The following is a 12,892-nucleotide window of genomic DNA, read 5'->3' as shown; positions in this document are numbered from 1 at the left end:
GGAACATCGATGCTCTGTTAAAGTGATTGATAATATCCTCAATATGATTCCAAACAAAATATGAAGATTTATCTATTAGCTATGTGTAATTTAATATCGTTACTAAAATTAGCTTTAGTGTAAATTACTGTAAATATAACCGCCACTATGTTTTACCTAAAATAGTTTAATAATATGTAAATTAACAACACATTAGTATAAATATTTATACTTAAACTAAATAAATTTACTGGAAAGTTATTGAAAATATTGTCTTATTTTTTAATTCTTACAAAAATTCAATAAATCATTTGAAGCATTTTTAAATGAAACAATTATTAAATTACTGATAATTCTTATTTATGGCTCAGTATAAAAGATGATAAATGTATAATAAACATAAACCGTGTAACGAGAATAAGATGAATATGGGTAATGAAAATTAGTCGAAAGCTCGCTAAGATATAAATGTTAATTTTAGAACCAAACGTTGATAGAAATGTGGAAAACTAGGCCATGTGGCAAATAATGGCCATCATCTTTTTCACAGTAAAATATTGATTGAAAATATGTTATAAAATGAAGTTATAAATAGGTAGAATTATGCTATAAATAAATAAGAGTGTATATTACAGCAATAAATTAGGAGATTTTTACAGAATTGCTAAAATTTCTAGTCGTTCGTTCTCCTTAATCTGTACTTATTTTAAACTCTTTTAATACTGACCAATGATTAAATGTTTAGTCAAGTTATGCAATATAAGAAATATGTATACTACACTAAAAAATAAGATGTAGAATGATTTTACTATTAATATTCTGCGGATATTGATACTTTTCCTTTCATTTACGTTTTGCACTTTATTTAACTAAGTTATTATCTATTCTTTTAATTGTATTAAAATGATGAAAAAAATATGTCAAAATAATTTTACTTTAGATCCTGGAAAGGTATATTCCCTTCTTGATTTTTTAACTGATTTTCTATGCCTCTCTAGGTTAACATTTTCCTCATTATTGTCAGAGTCGCTCTATTGTTTAAGCCAGAATAATTAATATATATATATATATATATATATATATATATATATATATATATATATATATATATATATATATATATATATATATATATATATATATTGTATCAAAAACGACTTAAATATAATGTTCTGTATGTTTTTGTATAACCTGTGTACGTGAGGTTTTACACATAGGCCTTATGAATTTTAACTTCTAATAGTCTATATATCGTCAATTAAAACATTAGAGTATTACAAAATGTTGATTATTAATTTTGTCGGCACACAATATTTGTTAGTCCTAAAACCAAATACATTAAAGTATTTTAAATTAATTAGTAAACTTAAGTATCAATTAATATTGACGAAAATATTTACTTTTCAGAAAACTGAACAACAAAGAAAGTTTTTATTTACTTTAGATCAAAAGCTATAAAAATCGAATGTTACTTGACGAAAATAAAGGGTTTGATTAATTTATGACACCCTATAAAACTAGGGTAAATTCTGTAATTGTGTCAATGTATAGAGTATAAATATCTTCCACCTTACCGGGAATATTCAGTTTAATTTCGTACTTTGGAGAGGTTTTGCCAAGACAAGTTGTGTAGGAATTACTTCGCCAATATGAGTCTAAAAAGAACTTGTGATACGGTATCCAGTGCTGTAGAAAATCCATCTAAACGAGCCAAATTGGATGAAGACATTGAAGAAGATGACGATTCCGATACTCTTATTTGCGATGAAGTTGAACCGGAACCTGTGAATCTAAGGGTGCATGTCTTGAAAACGACCTGGGCTAACAACGCCAAAAGGCGACTTAGGGCCTTCATCAGATACCAGAGAAGTTTGAAAAAAGAGCATCGATGTTCTGTTAAAGTGATTGATAATATCCTCAATATGATTCCAAACAAAATATGAAGATTTATCTATTAGTTATGTTATGTGAATAGTTATATGCATTTTAATATCGTTACTAAAATTAGCTATATTTTAAATTACTGTAAATATAATTCCCACTATGTTTTACCTAAAACAGTTTAATAATATGTACATTTACAACACAATTGTATAAATGTTTATGCTTTAACTAAATAATTATACCGAAAAATTATTGAAAATGTTGTCTTAATTTTAACTTCTTACAAAAATTCAATAAAGCGTTGGAAGCAATTTTAGATGAACCAATTATTAAATTACTGATAATGCTTATTTATGGCTCAGTATAAAAGATGATAAATGTATAATAAACATAAACCGTGTAACGAGAATAAGATGAATATGGGAAATGAAAATTAGTCGAATGCTCGCTAAGATATAAATGTTAATTTTAGAACCAAACGTTGATAGAAATGCGGAAAACTAGGCCATGTGGCAAATAATGGCCATCATCTTTTTCATAGTAAAATATTGATTGAAAATATGTTATAAAATGAAGTCATAAATAGGTAGAATTATGCTATAAATTAATAAGAGTGTATCATATAGCAATAAATTAGGAGATTTTTACAGAATTGCTAAAATTTCTAGTCGTCCGTTCTCCTTAATCTATAATTATTTTAAACATTGTTAATACTGACCAATGACTAAATGTTTAGCCAAGTTAAGCAACATGAAAAATATTTATACAACACTAAAAATAAGATCTAGAATGATTTTATTATTAACATTCTGCGGTTATTGATGCTTTTCCTTTCATTTACGTTTTGCGCTTCATTTAATTAAGTTATTATCTATTATTTTACGTCTATTAAAATGATGAAAAATATGATGTCAAAACAATTTTACTTTGGATAATCGAAAGTTATAATCCCTTTATATATCTCCAAATATATCTCTCTTAGTTAACATATTCTTCATACTTAACATCGGTATAATATTTAAGAATGAATAATTTTTTAAAATATATTTCAAAATATATACATTAAAATATTTGAAATTAATTAGAAAACATAAATATCAATAAATATTGACGAAAATATTTACTCTTCAGAAAACCGAACGACAAAAAAGGTTTAATTTACTTTAGATCAAAACCTATAAAAAGCGGATGTTACTTGGCGGAAATAAAGGGTTTGATTAATTTATGACACCCCATAAAACTAGGGTAAATTCAGTAATTAATTGTGTTAATGTATAGAGTATAAATATCTTCCACCTGACCGGGAATATTCAGTTTAATTTCGTACTTTGGAGAGGTTTTGCCAAGACAAGTTGTGTAGGAATTACTTTGCCAATATGAGTCTAAAAAGAGCTTATGATACGTTATCCAGTGCTGTAGAAAATCCATCTAAACGAGCCAAATTGGACGAAGACATTGAGGAAGATGACGATTCCGATACCCTTGTTTGCGATGAAGTTGAACCGGAACCTGTGGATTTAAGGGTGCATGTCTTGAAAACGACCTGGGCTAACAACGCCAAAAGGCGACTTAGGGCCTTCATCAGATACCAGAGAAGTTTGAAAAAAGAGCATCGATGTTCTGTTAAAGTGATTGATAATATCCTCAATATGATTCCAAACAAAATATGAAGATTTATCTATTAGCTATGTGTAATTTAATATCGTTACTAAAATTAGCTTTAGTGTAAATTACTGTAAATATAACCGCCACTATGTTTTACCTAAAATAGTTTAATAATAAGTAAATTAACAACACATTAGTATAAATATTTATACTTAAACTAAATAAATTTACTGGAAAGTTATTGAAAATATTGTCTTATTTTTTAATTCTTACAAAAATTCAATAAATCATTTGAAGCATTTTTAAATGAAACAATTATTAAATTACTGATAATTCTTATTTATGGCTCAGTATAAAAGATGATAAATGTATAATAAACATAAACCGTGTAACGAGAATAAGATGAATATGGGTAATGAAAATTAGTCGAAAGCTCGCTAAGATATAAATGTTAATTTTAGAACCAAACGTTGATAGAAATGTGGAAAACTAGGCCATGTGGCAAATAATGGCCATCATCTTTTTCACAGTAAAATATTGATTGAAAATATGTTATAAAATGAAGTTATAAATAGGTAGAATTATGCTATAAATAAATAAGAGTGTATATTACATCAATAAATTAGGAGATTTTTACAGAATTGCTAAAATTTCCAGTCGTTCGTTCTCCTTAATCTGTACTTATTTTAAACTCTTTTAATACTGACCAATGATTAAATGTTTAGTCAAGTTATGCAATATAAGAAATATGTATACTACACTAAAAAATAAGATGTAGAATGATTTTACTATTAATATTCTGCGGATATTGATACTTTTCCTTTCATTTACGTTTTGCACTTTATTTAACTAAGTTATTATCTATTCTTTTAATTGTATTAAAATGATGAAAAAAATATGTCAAAATAATTTTACTTTAGATCCTGGAAAGGTATATTCCCTTCTTGATTTTTTAACTGATTTTCTATGCCTCTCTAGGTTAACATTTTCCTCATTATTGTCAGAGTCGCTCTATTGTTTAAGCCAGAATAATTAATATATATATATATATATATATATATATATATATATATATATATTGTATCAAAAACGACTTAAATATAATGTTCTGTATGTTTTTGTATAACCTGTGTACGTGAGGTTTTACACATAGGCCTTATGAATTTTAACTTCTAATAGTCTATATATCGTCAATTAAAACATTAGAGTATTACAAAATGTTGATTATTAATTTTGTCGGCACACAATATTTGTTAGTCCTAAAACCAAATACATTAAAGTATTTTAAATTAATTAGTAAACTTAAGTATCAATTAATATTGACGAAAATATTTACTTTTCAGAAAACTGAACAACAAAGAAAGTTTTTATTTACTTTAGATCAAAAGCTATAAAAATCGAATGTTACTTGACGAAAATAAAGGGTTTGATTAATTTATGACACCCTATAAAACTAGGGTAAATTCTGTAATTGTGTCAATGTATAGAGTATAAATATCTTCCACCTTACCGGGAATATTCAGTTTAATTTCGTACTTTGGAGAGGTTTTGCTAAGAGAGGTTTTGTAGAAATCACTTTGCCAATATGAGTCAAAAAAGAACTTGTGATACGGTATCCAGTGCTGTAGAAAATCCATCTAAACGAGCCAAATTGGATGAAGACATTGAAGAAGATGACGATTCCGATACTCTTATTTGCGATGAAGTTGAACCGGAACCTGTGAATCTAAGGGTGCATGTCTTGAAAACGACCTGGGCTAACAACGCCAAAAGGCGACTTAGGGCCTTCATCAGATACCAGAGAAGTTTGAAAAAAGAGCATCGATGTTCTGTTAAAGTGATTGATAATATCCTCAATATGATTCCAAACAAAATATGAAGATTTATCTATTAGTTATGTTATGTGAATAGTTATATGCATTTTAATATCGTTACTAAAATTAGCTATATTTTAAATTACTGTAAATATAATTCCCACTATGTTTTACCTAAAACAGTTTAATAATATGTACATTTACAACACAATTGTATAAATGTTTATGCTTTAACTAAATAATTATACCGAAAAATTATTGAAAATGTTGTCTTAATTTTAACTTCTTACAAAAATTCAATAAAGCGTTGGAAGCAATTTTAGATGAACCAATTATTAAATTACTGATAATGCTTATTTATGGCTCAGTATAAAAGATGATAAATGTATAATAAACATAAACCGTGTAACGAGAATAAGATGAATATGGGAAATGAAAATTAGTCGAATGCTCGCTAAGATATAAATGTTAATTTTAGAACCAAACGTTGATAGAAATGCGGAAAACTAGGCCATGTGGCAAATAATGGCCATCATCTTTTTCATAGTAAAATATTGATTGAAAATATGTTATAAAATGAAGTCATAAATAGGTAGAATTATGCTATAAATTAATAAGAGTGTATCATATAGCAATAAATTAGGAGATTGTTACAGAATTGCTAAAATTTCTAGTCGTCCGTTCTCCTTAATCTATAATTATTTTAAACATTGTTAATACTGACCAATGACTAAATGTTTAGCCAAGTTAAGCAACATGAAAAATATTTATACAACACTAAAAATAAGATCTAGAATGATTTTATTATTAATATTCTGCGGTTATTGATGCTTTTCCTTTCATTTACGTTTTGCGCTTCATTTAATTAAGTTATTATCTATTATTTTACGTCTATTAAAATGATGAAAAATATGATGTCAAAACAATTTTACTTTGGATAATCGAAAGTTATAATCCCTTTATATATCTCCAAATATATCTCTCTTAGTTAACATGTTCTTCATACTTAACATCGGTATAATATTTAAGAATGAATAATTTTTTAAAATATATTTCAAAATATATACATTAAAATATTTGAAATTAATTAGAAAACATAAATATCAATAAATATAGACGAAAATATTTACTCTTCAGAAAACCGAACGACAAAAAAGGTTTAATTTACTTTAGATCAAAACCTATAAAAAGCGGATGTTACTTGGCGGAAATAAAGGGTTTGATTAATTTATGACACCCCATAAAACTAGGGTAAATTCAGTAATTAATTGTGTTAATGTATAGAGTATAAATATCTTCCACCTGACCGGGAATATTCAGTTTAATTTCGTACTTTGGAGAGGTTTTGCCAAGACAAGTTGTGTAGGAATTACTTTGCCAATATGAGTCTAAAAAGAGCTTATGATACGTTATCCAGTGCTGTAGAAAATCCATCTAAACGAGCCAAATTGGACGAAGACATTGAGGAAGATGACGATTCCGATACCCTTGTTTGCGATGAAGTTGAACCGGAACCTGTGGATTTAAGGGTGCATGTCTTGAAAACGACCTGGGCTAACAACGCCAAAAGGCGACTTAGGGCCTTCATCAGATACCAGAGAAGTTTGAAAAAAGAGCATCGATGTTCTGTTAAAGTGATTGATAATATCCTCAATATGATTCCAAACAAAATATGAAGATTTATCTATTAGTTACGTTATGTGAATAGTTATATGCAATTTAATATCGTTACTAAAATTAGCTATATTTTAAATTACTGTAAATATAATTCCCACTATGTTTTACCTAAAATAGTTTAATAATATGTACATTTACAACACAATTGTATAAATGTTTATGCTTTAACTAAATAATTATACCGAAAAATTATTGAAAATGTTGTCTTAATTTTAACTTCTTACAAAAATTCAATAAAGCGTTGGAAGCATTTTTAAATGAACCAATTATTAAATAACTGATAATGCTTATTTATGGCTCAGTATAAAAGATGATAAATGTATAATAAACATAAACCATGTAATGAGAATAAGATGAATATGGGAAATGAAAATTAGTCGAAAGTTCGCCAAGATATAAATGTTAATTTTAGAACCAAACGTTGATAGATATCCGGAAAACTACGCCATGTGGCAACTAATGGCCATCATCTTTTTCATACTAAAATATTGATTGAAAATATCTTATAAAATGAAGTCATAAATAGGTAGAATTAAGCTAAAAATTAATAAGAGGTTATCATACAGTAATAAATTAGGACATTTTTACAGAATTGCTAAAATTTCTAGTCGTCCGTTCTCTTTAATCTGTACTTATTTTAAACTTTGTTAATACTAACCAATGATTAAATGTTTAGTCAAGCTAAGCAATATAAAAAATATTTATACAACACTAAAAAATAAGACCTAGAATGATTTTACTGTTGTATTCTGTGGTTATTGATACTTTTCCTTTCTTTTACGTTTTGCGCTTCATTTAACTAAGTTATATCTATTCTTTTAATTGTATTAAAGTGATGAAAAAAAAATTATCTGAAAATAATTTTACTTTAGATCCTGGAAAGGTATAATCCCTTCTTGATTTTTTCATTGATTTTGTATGCCTCTTTAGGTTAACATTTTCCTAATTTTTGTCAGGGTCGCTCTATTGTTTAAGCCAGAATAATTTTTAAATATATATATAAATATATATATAAATATATATATATGTATATATAATATCAGGAGTATCAAAAATGACTTAAATATAATGCTATGTATGTGTTTGTATAAACTGTGTATGTACTTTTTACACATAGGCCTTATGAATTTTAACTTCTAATAGTCTATATATAGTTAATTAAAACATTAGATTACAACAAAATGTTGATTATTAATTTTGTCCGCATACAATATTTGTTAGTCATAAAACCAAATATATTAAAATATTTGAAGTTAATTAGAAAACATAAATATCAATTAATATTGACGAAAATATTTACTCTTCAGAAAACCGAACAGCAAAGAAAGTTTTTATTTACTTTAGATCAAAAGCTATAAAAAGCGGATGTTACTTAGTGAAAATAAAGGTTTTGATTAATTTATAATACCCCATAAAACTAGGGTATATTCAGTAACTGTGTTAATGTATAGAGTATAAATATCTTCCACCTTACCGGGAATATTCAGTTTAATTTCGTACTTTGGAGAGGTTTTGCCAAGACAAGTTGTGCAGATACTACTTTGCCAATATGAGTCAAAAAAGAACTTGTGATACGGAATCCAGTGCTGTAGAAAATCCATCTAAACGAGCCAAATTGGACGAAGATATTGAGGAAGATGACGATTTCAATACACTTGTTTGCGATGAAGTTGAACCGGAACCTGTGGATCTAAGGGTGCATGTCTTGAAAACAACCTGGGCTAACAACGCCAAAAGACGACTTAGGGCCTTCATCAGATATCAGAGAAGTTTGAAAAAGGAACAACGATGCTCTGTTAAAGTGATTGATAATATCCTCAATATGATTCCAAACAAAATATGAAGATTTATCTATTAGTTATGTTATGTGAATAGTTATGTGCAATTTAATATCGTTACTAAAATTAGCTTTACTTTAAATTACTGTAAATATAATTCCCACTATGTTTTACGTAAAATAGTTTAATAATATGTAAATTTACAACACCATTGTATAAATGTTTATGCTTAAACTAAATATACCGAAAAATTATTGAAAATATTGCCTTAATTTTTACTTCTTACAAAAATTCAATAAAGCATTTGAAGCATTATTAGATGAACCAATTATTACGCAGTTAATGATAATTGTTATCTGTGGCTAATAATAAAAAATAAACAATGTTTTAAACATATAATGGAAAGAAAGTGCGTAACGAGTATGATTGTCAGCCGAAACGTCGTCAAGATATAAATGTTCTCTTCAGAATCAAACGCTGAAATTCGGAAAATTACGCCATGTAACACAATGTGGACAAATAGTTTTATGGCCATTATAGTTTTTTTATGAATGACTGTTTGTATTTATCCTATTTTTGATATTAAAGTATTAATTGAAAATATCTTATAAAATCATCTCATAAATAGGTAGAATTATGCTGCAAGAGAGGTTATAATAAAGTAATAAATTATGACATTTACACAAAATTACTTAAATTTCTAATTGCCCATTCTCTTTAATCGGTATCTTTCTTTATTACTCAGCAATGATTAAATGTTGCGTTAACTTGGGCAATATAAACTGTAAACCATCTAAGGTTAGACAAGAAAGTTTAGGAGTTCCTTTCGATAAGACTATTCGATCTAACTTAGGTCTCTTGATAACTTTGATAGAGATTATATTTGGTAGATTTGAAACGTTTTTGCCATACATAGATAGCCATTTTCAGCTGGCTTTAAACAAATAGGTTTTTTATGTTACCAAATAAAAGGGAGACAGAGGAGTTAAATAAGCATTTATAGTATAAAGTTTTATGATGGTATAGTTTAAGTATAGGTTAAATTCTCCCAAGTGATTTAATATTTACTACATAAAAAACTGTACAATAAATACATTTTTCATCATTTTCTCTAACATTCTTCCGTATTTATGAAACGAAAATGGAAATATCGTGTCACTTTCTACTCAATCCACTTTCTGGCCCACTTTCATGCTTTTCAGCACTTGGAAACTGCATGCTTGTCAAGTCATGTTGCATCAATCTGATTAAGTGGTAAACAGACGGCTTGATAGTCGTCACCAGATGGTGAGTGTAGCAGAATCGCCCATTCAAGCTGACAGAGTGTATCCTTCACAACTTTTGCAATGTGTGACCGAGGGTTGTCTGCAAACTGGGTCTATATTATTATTGTCTGTTATTTGGTGATCCCAAATTATGCATAGCAATATGGCCACGACACAGGTACGCTGTGTGGTGGACGGCTCTTCCAAACTAACTTAAAACTTTTTAGCGGTTCTTGATGTTATCTCAGTTGATCCACTTTTATCGCGGGTCATAATACGCCACTGAAAGCCCATTATTTTTGTCTGGCAGACAATGAAGTCGCAATTTTGAAACGGTTCCCTTACATTCTTTTGGATTTTTTCATTTTTAATATGAAAACATATGTGAAAGTTCTTTAAGAGTTGGTCGTTAACATAAAAATCACCACTTCAAAATCTTTAGAACCAAAAGCGATAAACGGGATATGACTAAGAAGCATCGCCGTAGAAGATGATGCAGCAAAACTAAGTAATTCAACTTGTTGTGATTAACTAGCAATAATATGTATGCAACCAAGCCTTTTTTATATTTTATGGAATATTTTTTTAGTAAAATCAATTTTTTAGTATTTTAGTTGCCCGAAAATGTTTAACAGTACGTGGACTAAGAAAATTATTTTATTTTATTTAATATAAGTTTTTTTAATAACTTGTTATTTATGAGAATTGTTATGGTTCTACTTTGTTTTATCCTCATGAAAATTATATAAATTATATAAGCAATCCTTCAATTTTTACGTTGAAACTTTATAATAAATAATAAATAAGACAATGTATTACGTATAATAATATTTCAGTATGACCGTTTTACAAAGATATACTAAAATAAGTCGTTTTTTTATTAGTTTATCTTTTATTAAACTATCAAGATTAGACCTATTATCACGTTAAATAGTAGGAATTATGTTTACAGTTAAGCTAAGGTACCTAAGATATTAATAGATAAATGTTCATATTTCGTTCGGACTCGCGAGAATGTATTCAATATTTATGATCAAAAATTTACAGGCTGTTTTTACAGGCTCAATTTTCGCATCTATTTTGTGTTGCAATAAGTGATATAATAAACACTTATAGAATAAATATTATTAATATGATATTGTAAATTATAAAATTTAATGGTCATCTAATAAAAAGTTGTTTCTTCGGTTATTGGAAGAAAGGCGTTTGATCTATTTTTATATTATTCCTTATCGGTTATATTTGAAGTGCAGTGATAAAAATTCACCCACCTTATTTGTCAATCAGTATTCCTTGTTCAAGTTAAGCAATATAATATTAAAAAAAATAATATCAAAACCTGATGGTAAGCATTCATTGAAATAAAGTTAATTTCTATAAGTATAACATAAAATGTTTTACTACTCCAAATACCATAACTTCATGGGAGGTACAGCGATCAACAGATAACAAGAATTAAGACCTACAGTATAAATTATTGATGATTCGTTGTTCAAATCTTTAATACGTTTGTTGTGCAAGAATTAACGTAATGCAGTTTCGAGCTGTTTTTTTCCCTTTTTGATGTTACGGCCATTAAAAGAACTTTAAAAATGAAAACTGCGAACAACACCAGCCATAAATTGAATAAACAGCGTCATCAAAAAGAAATAAAACCCCCATTACGAAGGCTATCAATCAAGTGAAAAGCGCTGTTGAGAATATCTTCAACAATATACAGTGCAGAATAATTTCGTTGCGTTGGAAAACTAGAAGTAACAGCTTTCTTGAAACTAAATGGTCCATCAAGGCTTTCATTAATATTAAAAGCTATAAAAAGCGGATGTTACTTGGCGAAAATAAAGGGTTTGATTAATTTATGACACCCCATAAAACTAAGGTAAATTCAGTAATTGTGTAAATGTATAGAGTATAAATATCTTCCACCTTACCGGGAATATTCAGTTTAATTTCGTACTTTGGAGAGGTTTTGCCAAGACAAGTTGTGTAGGAATTACTTTGCCAATATGAATCTGAAAAGAACTTGTGATACGTTATCCAGTGCTGTAGAAAATCCATCTAAACGAGCCAAATTGGACGAAGACATTGAGGAAGATGACGATTCCGATACCCTTGTTTGCGATGAAGTTGAACCGGAACCTGTGGATCTTAGGGTGCATGTCTTGAAAACGACCTGGGCTAACAACGCCAAAAGACGACTTAGGGCCTTCATCAGATACCAGAGAAGTTTGAAAAAGGAGCATCGATGCTCTGTTAAAGTGATTGATAATATCCTCAATATGATTCCAAACAAGATATGAAGATTTATCTATTAGATATGTTATGTGATATGGGCAATTTAGCATTGTTACTAAAATTAGCGTTAGTTTAAATTACTGTAAATATAATCGCCACTATGTTTTACCTAAAAGAGTGTAATAATATCTAAATTAACAATATATTAGTATAAATGTTTATACTTAAACTAAATAAACATACTGAAAAATTATTGAAAATATTGTCTTATTTTTTACTTCTTACAAAAATTCAATAAATCATTTGAAGCATTTTTAAATGAACCAATTATTAAATTACTTATAATTATTATTTATGGCTGAGTATAAAGGATAATAAATGTATAATAAACATAAACCGTGTAACAAGAATAAGATGAATATGGGAAATGAAAATTAGTCGAAAGGTCGCTAAGATATAAATGTTAATTTTAGAACCAAACGTTGATAGAAATGCGGAAAACTAGGCCATGTGGCAAGTAATGGCCATCATCTTTTTCATAGTAAAATATTGATTGAAAATATGTTATAAAATGAAGTTATAAATAGGTAGAATTATGCTATAAATAAATAAGAGTGTATCATACAGCAATAAATTAGGAGATTTTTACAGAATT

This window comes from Rhynchophorus ferrugineus, unplaced genomic scaffold (assembly GCF_030347505.1).
Source record: "Rhynchophorus ferrugineus isolate W39M unplaced genomic scaffold, kcgeb_rfMv2 rfM4, whole genome shotgun sequence".
In the NCBI taxonomy this organism is placed as follows: domain Eukaryota; kingdom Metazoa; phylum Arthropoda; class Insecta; order Coleoptera; family Curculionidae; genus Rhynchophorus; species Rhynchophorus ferrugineus.
This window is presented reverse-complemented; position numbering follows the sequence as displayed.